The sequence below is a fragment of the Solanum dulcamara genome, chromosome 4 (genome assembly GCF_947179165.1).
Source record: "Solanum dulcamara chromosome 4, daSolDulc1.2, whole genome shotgun sequence".
NCBI lineage: Eukaryota > Viridiplantae > Streptophyta > Magnoliopsida > Solanales > Solanaceae > Solanum > Solanum dulcamara.
In genome coordinates, this window is record NC_077240.1 from 25,531,237 (window position 1) to 25,542,400 (window position 11,164).

Below are 11,164 nucleotides of genomic sequence, written 5' to 3' on the forward strand. Positions count from 1 at the left end.
TTGTAAAATAGCACAATGTAATAAACAATATACAATTATCATAAAAATGTGACCTTGATTATTATTATTATTATTATTATTATTTTTATTTTATTTTTTTAAAATACATAAACGTAAAAATACAATAATTCGAAGTACATGATAACATATTGAAAAACATGAAATTAAACATCAATTAAGATCCTTAAAAAAATCTTCAACCTCCAAATGAGTAAATATCATTGAAGTCATTAAAATCATCATCCCTTAAGGCCAGATTTGCTTCAATATTATCATTATTCAAAGGCCTTGCCTCAATATTATTTTCGAACGTCAAGTGTGACTCTATCCGAGCATTAGAAGAAGAGGCACCACCTCTATTTGCCTTTCTTTTAAAAGAATTTTTATAAAGTCTTACAAAATGCTCAGGCGTCCGACATTCATTTTTCCAGTGGTCTTTCATGCCACAACGATGACAGTTACTTTTTGAAGGGCCATTTTGAGAACTGATATTGTTCTCCCTTTTATGTTGACCACCACCACGACGATTATTATATCGTCCTCTGCCATTGCCACGCCCACGCACATTATTGTGGCCTTGATATTTATTATGTCTTCTTTCAGACTGGCCATGTGCTTTTACCATATTTGCCTCCGGTAACGGAGCAGTTCCAGTGGGACGAGCTTCATGATTTTTCATTAAAAGGCATTATGTTGTTCAGCCACCAGAAGGCATGATATCAATTTAGAGTATTTTTTAAAACCCTTTTCACGGTATTGCTGCTGTAATATTACATTAGAGGCATGAAAAGTAGTTAGTGTCTTTTCAAACATGTCCTCATCATTTATATTTTCCCCACATAATTTTAATTGGGAAGTTATTCTAAATACAACAGAATTATACTCAATTACGGTTTTAAAATCTTGAAACCGTAAGTGCATCCACTCATAACGAGCCCTTGGCAATACCGTTGCCCTGAGGTGGTCATACCTCCCTTTTAAGTCTTTCCACAATTCAAGTGGATCTTTCACTGTCAAGTATTCCATTTTTAGGCTTTCATTTAGATGATGACGAAGGAAAATCATAGCCTTTGCTTTATCCTGACTTGATGTTGTATTTCCTTCAATTATAGCATCACCAAGACCCTTAGCGGTAAGGTGAATTTCAGCATCAAGTACCCATGACAAATAATTTTTACCAGAAATATCAAGTGCCACAAATTCCAATTTTGACATGATGAAAATTAATTTGAAAGTAACAAAGATAACTTAAAAATTAAATTTCTTTAGTAGATATACCTGATATAGAAGTTAATTTTCTGAAAAATTAGAGTTTTGTGCTGATAACGTGTTATAAATTAACTAACTTAACAATTTTATAAAGGAGGAAGAGTAAGAAAATATAGAGAGAGTAGTAGAAATTTTTCTTTCTGTGTGTATTTTTCACTGCCAAAAACATAGGCTATTTATAGACAGGAAAAGTTAGAAAGGAAGAAAAAAAATAGTGGGAAATTGCCCACTTAAGTGGGCCCCACACAACACTTGCAAGTGGACATCCAATTCAGTGTCCATCTTGCTTTTTTAACAGTTTGCCTAGTCATGTAATTTTTCCTTTATTATTTTATAGCCTTCCAGCTTTGCTTTAAGAATGGGCAGATCTTGAAATTAAATGGGCTTTTGCTTTAAAATTGGGCCTAAGGTCCTGAAATTAAGATGGACGAAAAACATAAATCCAACCTTAAAATTATGTTTTAATCTCATAAAAAGTAATTTTAATTTAAAATTTATTAAAAAATATTTATTTTAGTTAAATATAGTGTAGTTTGATTTTAAAACTTTTTTTGGTGCACCAAATCATCAGAGTTTTTTGTATTTACTATTCAAAGTTTGAACATCTTTTTATGAAATTTTTGACTACATCGTTGTTGACAGTGGCGGACCCACATGGTGTCTAGGGGTTCATTCAAAGCTCATTCGGTAAAAAATTATACTATTTATATATGGTTAAAATATTTTTTATGTATAAATAGTAGATGTCGAACCCCCTTCGGCTAGTTCGTGTGTCTACTTTTTCAGATTTTGAACCCCCTTATTAAAAATCATGATTCCGCCATTGATTGTTGAGGAGGTGTAAGAGAATATGTTCATGGCCAAGCTATGTTCCAAGGATACATATTTTGATTTTGATTGGTATTTACGAATTGGGTATTGGAATAGTTTAATTAAGTTGAATCAGATGTTAATTTAATTTGTGCACCAAGCTACTCATTCCTACTTTGTAAGGAATTAATATTGCAAATACAATTTAATATATAGTACTATTTCGAGTTCAAATTTCAATAATCTCACAACCCTTACTTTCTAATTATATTTACATTTTAATGCACCGGAGAATCATCCACCAAAAGATAATTCATAAGGCCAAGAAGAAGGATAGTAAAAGATGGTATCCTAGTCAAAAGATTAAAATGGAAACACCATTTAAATAGAAAGAATAAATATTTTTAACGGGAAAGGATCAAAACTACCCTTCAACTATTCGAAATAGAGCACATATATCCTTAAAAATTATATTCTGACTCAAAAATACCCTTCACGTCATAATATTGACTCAAAAATATCCTTCACATCATAATATTGACTCACTTCTACCCCTCTGTTTGACGGAATGAAATGTGACATCTCATGTGTATTAATTTACTCCACATAGGATCTCCACATAAGCACCCCACCACACCCCATCAATTAAAAGATCCAAACCCATCCTTGACTCCCGTAGTTATGGTTTCCTTGACTCCCATAGTTATGACTGCCACAATTAATTTGCAGCAGTTTTTAAGCAACTCTCGTAAAATTTTGCGGCAGTCAAACATCCTTGCTTGTTGGTCTGGCTTTAGGAAGAACACTTGAGCTACTTCCCGACCATCTATTGATCACGTTGAGCATACGATTATGTTGCTCTGCAACTTACTCCAGGCCCGACCGCACCCATCTTCTTCCTAGAAAAGCACTTGCTTGATTAGGTAGCACATTTGCTTAATTGCCATTTTGGAAAATTAAACCTATCACCCTTTGTTAGCTATGTCTATTGGATGAAAACTATAGTTTAGCAAATTAAATAGTCAACTAATAGTTTGTTTAAAAACTGCTGCAAATTAATTGTGGCAGTCATAAATACGGGAGTCAAGAAAATCATAACTACGAGAGTCAAGGATGGGTTTGGGTCTTTTAATGGGTAGATTTGGGTCTTTTAATTGATGGGGTGGGGTGGGGTGCTTATGTGGAGATCTTACGCCATGTAAATTAATATACATGGGATGCCCCATTTCATTCCGTCAAACGGAGGAGTAGAAGTGAGTCAATAGTATGAAAGGAAGGGTATTTTTGAACCAGAATATAGTTTAAGGGTATATGTGCTCTATTTCAAATAGTTGAAGAGTAATTTTGGTTCTTTTTCGTATTTTTATTAGGTAATAATATTATGAACCCTTGTGAAGATTAAAAATGGGAACATCATTAAAACAAAAAGGAATTATATTTTTAATTAGGTAATAACATTATGAACTATTATCAAGATTAAAAATGGAAATATCATTAAAACAATTTTTTTTAATTAGGTGATAATATTATGAACCCTTGATAAAACTTCATCCAAGTCTTCCACTATATAAAATTTATGGTAATTTATTTAAGTTAAAGATCCTCAAATTATTTATAGAAAAGTAATTAATCTGGTAAAGATGTTAATCCAATCTTTAAAAGAAAAATAGAAAACTATATTAAATAAGACATTTAAACAATACAAGAGTAGTTTGTGGAAGTTGTTAGATTTTTTACCTATAAAAGGAGAAGTACTCTCCTCCATCTAACTCATCTTAGTTTGTGGATCCTTCTTCTTTTTACTCCAATTTTTTCTCCAATACTTTTGTCCTAGGTAGATGAAATTCAGGTAGCACAAATATATCAAACAAAAATTAGGAAGAGCCATATTTTAAGTTTCTGTGTGAATCTAGCGGACGATCTTTTCATCATTAGATGGGGCGTCTGATAGATTCACGCACAAACTCATAATATGTCTTTTTAAATTGTTATGCTTGATTTGCTTTTTATCTATTATTTTAATTTGTCCATACATAGGAAAAAACGAAAAAGTGAAAAAAGATTTTAGTGAATGTTAACGAATTTTTTCCTTATCATTTAAAAAAAAATTCTTAACGATTTACTCCTTTCACTCAATTTCAACCACGATTTCACCATTGTTACTAGTTTAGAAATAATCTCAGTTTAGCAAGAGTTCATTTCATTGCCGTTCATCAAAGTCGCTTGAAGCTCAAGTTTAAAAAATCGATTTACAACAAATGAAGTTCATTTCGAGTGGTGATATCTCAACAGAATTAAAAAGCTGAGCGAAGTTCGAATCTAAAATTTGAGAGTATTTGGATAAAATTTGAGTGGGATTTGAACTGAATTTCAGTCCTTGTTCATGGAACTTCAAAGTTACAGTCAAATTGTATCAATTTTGTATTGAAGTTATATTATAATTATTGTTAAGTTGTATAAAAATTGTATTTTAATTTCGTATGTTGTTGTAGTTGTTTTAAATTTCTATAAAAGTTGCATATAATGTTGCTGTAGTTATATTAAAACCAACACATAATTTATACAGTTATATACATATTTCATACAAAATTTATATAGATTTCGTATACGAAATTGAGAGCTAGATTTGAAATCCTAAGCGAGATATTTTTCAAAAACCTAACATGAATTTCATACAAAATTTATACAATTATATATATAATTTATTTCGATTTTATAAACGAAATTATGAGCGAAATTCTAAGCCTTGAGTTGAGCGAGATTTGAAGTGTTAATTCGTATATATTTTGGAAAAAACTCCTACTATGTTTGGCAAATTGAAATCTCTTGCTACATTCGATAATTATAAGTCTTATTTTGGCCGGAAAATGCCATATCCGGTGAACTTTTCTTATCTTCTCTGCCATGGAGTCAATCATATACAGTGTATGTATCACTGAAATACCCCACACACAAGTGTATGTTGTATGTATTTTCAATGGCAGACGACTTTTGTTGTATCAATGTATAGATCCGAGTCGTCTTCTTCTCCTTTGTGTATAATTCTTCATTGTTATTATTCGTTGCATGGGAGAGAGGATATAGTCCCGTTGAGCGCATACAGCATATCATGAATATATGTGTTGGTATAATAAAATTAAGTGAATGCATACAATCTATACATGTTAATAACAATAGAGTAGTTGCTGCGAATTGATACAAGTGACATTAGAGCGAGTGAATATAAATGATATAAGCTAGAAACAATTGATACAATAGAGCGAATAAATACAAGTGAAATTAAAACGAATAAATATAAGTGATACAAAGCAGTAACAATTGATACAATACATCGAATGAGTACAAGTGAAACTAGAGCGAACAAATACAAGTGATACAACCATTATGCACGAACGAATACAATTGGTACAGGCTGCTAGCAGAGCAGAGCAAGTTTAGCATGAACTGTAATTAGAAAAATTGTAGTTGTCCTTCGGGACTGACTTAGTTGGTTTTGAGGATGATCATCCATATGGATGACCCGAGATCAACTCCCTTCAATGCCTTCTGAGTCGATTCTGCAGCAAAGGGCTTGCCTAGTCCGGTTTACATCCCATGTGTGGTTTGTTGATTTGTGATAACTGATGTAATATATGAATACAATATATTGATTGTTTGTCACTGGTCTCAAGAAGATGTTAGCCTATTAATTGAATAACACAATATGCGTATCAACAAAATTCAAGAGGGAAAGATTTGGAAAAATTTGAGAGAAGATGCGTATTTAGGGGATGAAATCGAAGTATAATACAAGGTGAGAGATTTAGTCTATAAAAGGGAGTGTATCTTAATGGGCAAATCTACAGTAAATAGAAAACCTTAGCTGAGTTATGTAATTTTTTAAACTATAATGTGTTGAGTAGTTATACTATCTATTTATTGATTTTACTTTTTTAGCAAATTTTTCACTAGAGAGAGTGTCTAGCAGCCTTTTATTAAAAATAAAAAGATATAAATAGGAATAAGATGAATAAGTACAAGTAAGAGGACTAGGCCTTACCTTACCAATCCTAATGAGGTAACTACTTATACATATTTGCTTGGTTATGCAATTTTTTCTTTAAATTATTGTAGCCTTCCAACTTGCTTAAAAATTGAGCCTAATAAGCTCTTAAAATCAAGTGGACCGTTGATTTAAATTGGACCTAAGGTCCTGAAATTTAGATGGACCAAGAGAAATGATAGTAACGATGGTATCCTAATCAAAATTAGAGTTGTTAATACGGGCTGGCTCAGCCTATTCGGGGTAGTCTATTGTAACAATCTGTTTTCATCGTTATAGATTAGTCAGTGGGGAAGAAAATTGGGTCAAAAAACTTTTGGATAGTGACTTGGAAATATTGAGCCTAGGCCATACTTGGACCAAATCTGAGTCGGTTGAGGTCTAAGGTAATCCGATAATGAATGGGGGGATTGAATTCATAGTTTGACCATTGAAATTGATAGCCAAGACGATACAGAGCCTGTACGTCTTTACGAAATCGTATTCGGATAAGTAGAACTCTCGTAATTGAATTTGGCGTAAAGTATTGATTTTAGAACATCATGAAATGAGGATGTGTTGCAAAATGAAAGCTTGGGACTCAAATCCTGACATTATGTCTCCGTGCATCCTGCTAGAGCTAGATTATTCCAGCCGAGGCAGGACTGTTGTGGTGGGATGGGGCTTGTTGTGGTGGGCCAGTCGAGACAGAAAAGGAAAAAAATCCCCAAAACGTTATTTTTCTGCAAAAACCATTCTTAAGAGCTTAAAGGTGACCTAAGGCAGTTCTCCATCAATTTTCCATGAATTCTCGCGCCAAAGGTAAGTTAATTACTCCCTTAATCCGTATTTCGATTCTTAGAACTTTGAATCATGTTTGGTTATCATTGGGGAGGGTTTTAGACTGAAAATAATGGTGGGGGAAAGCCCTAGTTGGGCATTAGGATCATGAGTTTCGTCAAGGGTTAGTAATTTATTATAATTCGGATAAAATAGGCCATTTTATTGATTCTTTGCATACATGTGATTGTTTTTAGACTAAGAACAAACTGAAATGCTTCGGAAAGGGAAAGCCTTAGCAGTTTAGAATTTCAAGTCTTTGTTTTGATGTAGGTAATGGTTTTGTCTTTCCGTATGTATCATATGTGCTTGTAAATTGCTTCATATGTATGCATATATGTATGTGAATAGGGAAAGATGAAATGAACCACATGAAATAACTGTTTATTGTTAGTGGCATGTAATGAACTTGTTCTTGGTATTTGTAACCGTTTATGACTATTTATTGTAATTGTGATTGTGTTGTGTTTGATTAGATCGGGTGTCACATTCCAACACATAGTTGAATCGGATGTCACGTTCTGACACATATTTGGATTGAGTGTCACGTTCCGATACAACATTGGATAGAGTGTCGCGTTCCGATACATTAATAGGTGAAGTGTAGGTTCCAAGAGAGAATCATTCTTGACTGTGGATTATAATTGAGGCTGTCGACCTGTGTAAATATAAGTGTACTATTAGGAGATGACAAGTGGCAAAGTATTCTGTATATGTATGTTTATTGTGTTGTAGCTACTTGTTACATGTCTCACTTATTGGAATAGATGCGTGATCTTATCAGTACACCGCTATTTTGTATATTGATACTGCACTTCCTCTTTCTTTGTTGAGTATAGGGCACTTTCAGGCAGTTGTTGAAAGATCTTGAATAGATGATGCTGAGTTTACGGAATTCAAGGGTGAATCAGTTTTTTCAGGCTATCATGAGTTCTTCTCAAACTTGGTCCCTCCTCTCCAGACTTTGATTTTTCAGACATTATTTATTTTATGACTTTTTAGGGTTGCATCCCCTTGCTTTTTACTTATTGTTTCGTCAGAGTTTTGGTACAATTACTATCAGATTCTAGGAATATTTCTGCATGTTTTTAGTTTGAATTGGCTGAGTTTATGGGGAGTTAGCGCCTTTTTCTTATTTAACATGTATCCACATCTTAAATTGCCTATTTCTTATTGTTACTAATTAGTCTGGGTTGTAATAATGGTTCTTCCACCAAAGGATTAGAGTGGATGTCAATCATGATGGATCAGGGTTATGACATTTATACAAGTTTTAAAATTTTACGGGTTAGGTTGGGCCGGCCCATAATTTTGGCGGGCCGAAATAGTAGGCCCAACCCACAACTACGTGTGTTACGGGCCACACCGGGCTAGTCCACTTTTTTAAAAAGATTATATTTTTTATAATTTAAATGTAAATTTTAAAATGTTAACATAAATATCGACAAGAAAATATCTCATGGTGTATACTACTTTTTAACAAAGTCTCAAATTCATAAATAAAATAATCTTAATAATACTTATTAAGTTTGGCTTCAAGTAAAGATTTGGTGGTATGACTTCAATCTGAAATCATTGTCATTTTATGTAAATATTTTGAATACAACCGTACAGGAAAATATTTTTAATATTTGGATTTATGAATTTTATAATATTCATATGCAAGGTATAAGACTTTAAGTTTAGACTACTCTAGTTATTTTTAATATTTTATTTTTAATTATTTTTTATTTAGCCCACAAGCCAGTCCAACACACATTGTTTAAGCCCTACATGCTAGCAAGCTTATCCAGATCGGATTGAATAGCCCTATTCTTAAATGGGCTTTAAATTGTTTAACCCAACCCTATTAAATTACGGGTTTGGCCGGACTGATCCAACTGGCCTACCCGTTATTGATGGCTCTAATGAAAATATTAAAATGGAATCACCATTAAAACAAAATTAATAAATATTTTTAATTAGGTAACAATAATATGAACCCTTCATAAAATTTCTTCCAAATTTTCCATTGTATAAAACTTATGGTAGTTTATTTAAGTCAAAGATCCTCAAATTATTTATAGAAAAGTAATTAATTTGGTAGTTTGTGCATATGGTTAGATTCTTTTACCTATAAAAGGAGTACTCTCATCCATCTAACTCATCTTAGTTTGTGGATCCTTCTTCTGTTTATTCCATTTTTTCTCCAATTCTTTTGTCCTAGGTAGATGAAATTCAGGTAGCAGAAATATATTAAACAAAAATTAGGAAGAGCCATATTTTAAGTTTGTGCGTGAATCTATCTGATAATCTTTTCATCATGGGTGTGGTGTCCGATAGATTCACGCACAAACTCATAATATATCTTTTCAAATCTTTACGCTTGAATTGCTTTATATTTACTTTTTCAATTTGTACGTATATAGGAGAAAAAACGAAAGAGTCAAAAAAGAGTTCAACGAAAATTATGGATTTTTTCCTTAATAATCAAAAATAAATTCTCAACGATTTATTCCTTTCACTCAATTTCAACCATTGTGGCTAGCTAGTTTAGAGATATTTTCAATTTAGCAAGAGTTCATTTCATTGTTAGCCGTCAAAAGGAGATTGAAGTTCAATTTTAAAAAATCAATTTACCGCAAACGAAGTTGGTTTTGAGTGGTGATAGCTGAGTAGAACTGGAACGCTAAGGAAAGTCCAAATCTAAAATTTGAGTGGGATTTGAACTGAATTTCAATCCTAGTATGTTGAAGTTCAAATTTACAGTCGAATTGTATCAATTTTGTATTAAAGTAATATTATAATTATATGTTAAGTTGTACAAAAATTATATTTGAAGTTCATATGTTGTTGTAGTCGTTTTAAATTTCTATAAATGTTCTATGCAAGTTGTATATATGTAACGATCTATTAGGTTGTTTTGAATATTAGAGCTTTTTATTTTATAAAACACTTATTCCGTAAATTTTTAATGGATACTTTGGACTATTCGATAACTACGGTTATTTAGTTGAGGGGTAAGTTTAAATAATTAATTTAATTATTAGACTAAATTGATAATTTAGTTAATATGTTGTATCATTTGTCCCATATTTATTAAAATAAGTTGTGGGATTTAACTATTATTTATTTATTAATTCATAATTAATTATCCTAATTTGTAAAAGAAAAGAAACGAAGGAAGAGACAGAAACTTACCTCGTGAAAAGAGAAGAGAGAGGGCCGAAACTTTCAGGTAAACAAAAACAAAGTCCTAACCTTACACTTTCTGTAACTAATTCAATGCATAGGTAATTGGTGAGCATTAAACTTTATTATTATTTTATTGCTTTGTTACTAAGAAAGGAATATAGAATGGGTTTTATTCAATTTGTGGTTACTGATTCACGTAGGTCCCTAGGTTAATGGTAGAAAAATGTAGGGTTGAGATGATTTGGAAAATATAGTATTTCTGCAACCTGTTGATTCTCAGTGAATTAACGTATTAATTCTTAAATTGTCTTTTGGAATTTTCTTATAGTTTTTATATTTTGACTTGAGTTTTGGATATATTGATATATGTAATTAAATATTAGGTGTATTATATTTTATGAATATTATTAGATTTAGGTTATTTGGAGGAATTAAGACTTAACCCTAGGCTTGAGATTCAGAAAATTAACTAAAGTAATAGGGGTGTTGTTAGTTTTGGAATCTTATTGTGATTATTTATTTGATTAGATTGCACTGATTTGGAAAGCCTAACGAAAGGGAAAGGCTCAAGTCTCGGAGGAATTGCTTGATTTCAGTTCTTCGGTTGAGGTAGGTTATGGTTTATTCCATATCATAGATAGACTCTTAATAGTGATTGATAGTCATTGAGTAATGCGTGAAGTTTACTATGCATTTCATTGTTGTGGTTTGGATGGTTGGTATGTTGTTGTGATTTGTTTGAAATATTAAGACTCTGAAATCTATAATCTTGAACTTGCCCTATCAAAAATGATGCCTTGAATAGAGAAGACCTGAGAAAATATTGTTAATGAAGTGAAATGTAATAATAAAGAATGATAAATTAATTATATTTGGATCGGGTGTCACGTTCCGACGCGGTTTATTTGGATTGGGTGTCACATTCCGGAATGGTAATATTAAAAAATAATAATTAAAATGACTTAATGCTACCCAATCTCCAATAACTCATTTTCCAAAATAGCGTGATGTGGAGGCCTGAGTCCTCTGTGTGATCTTGATATTGTTGAC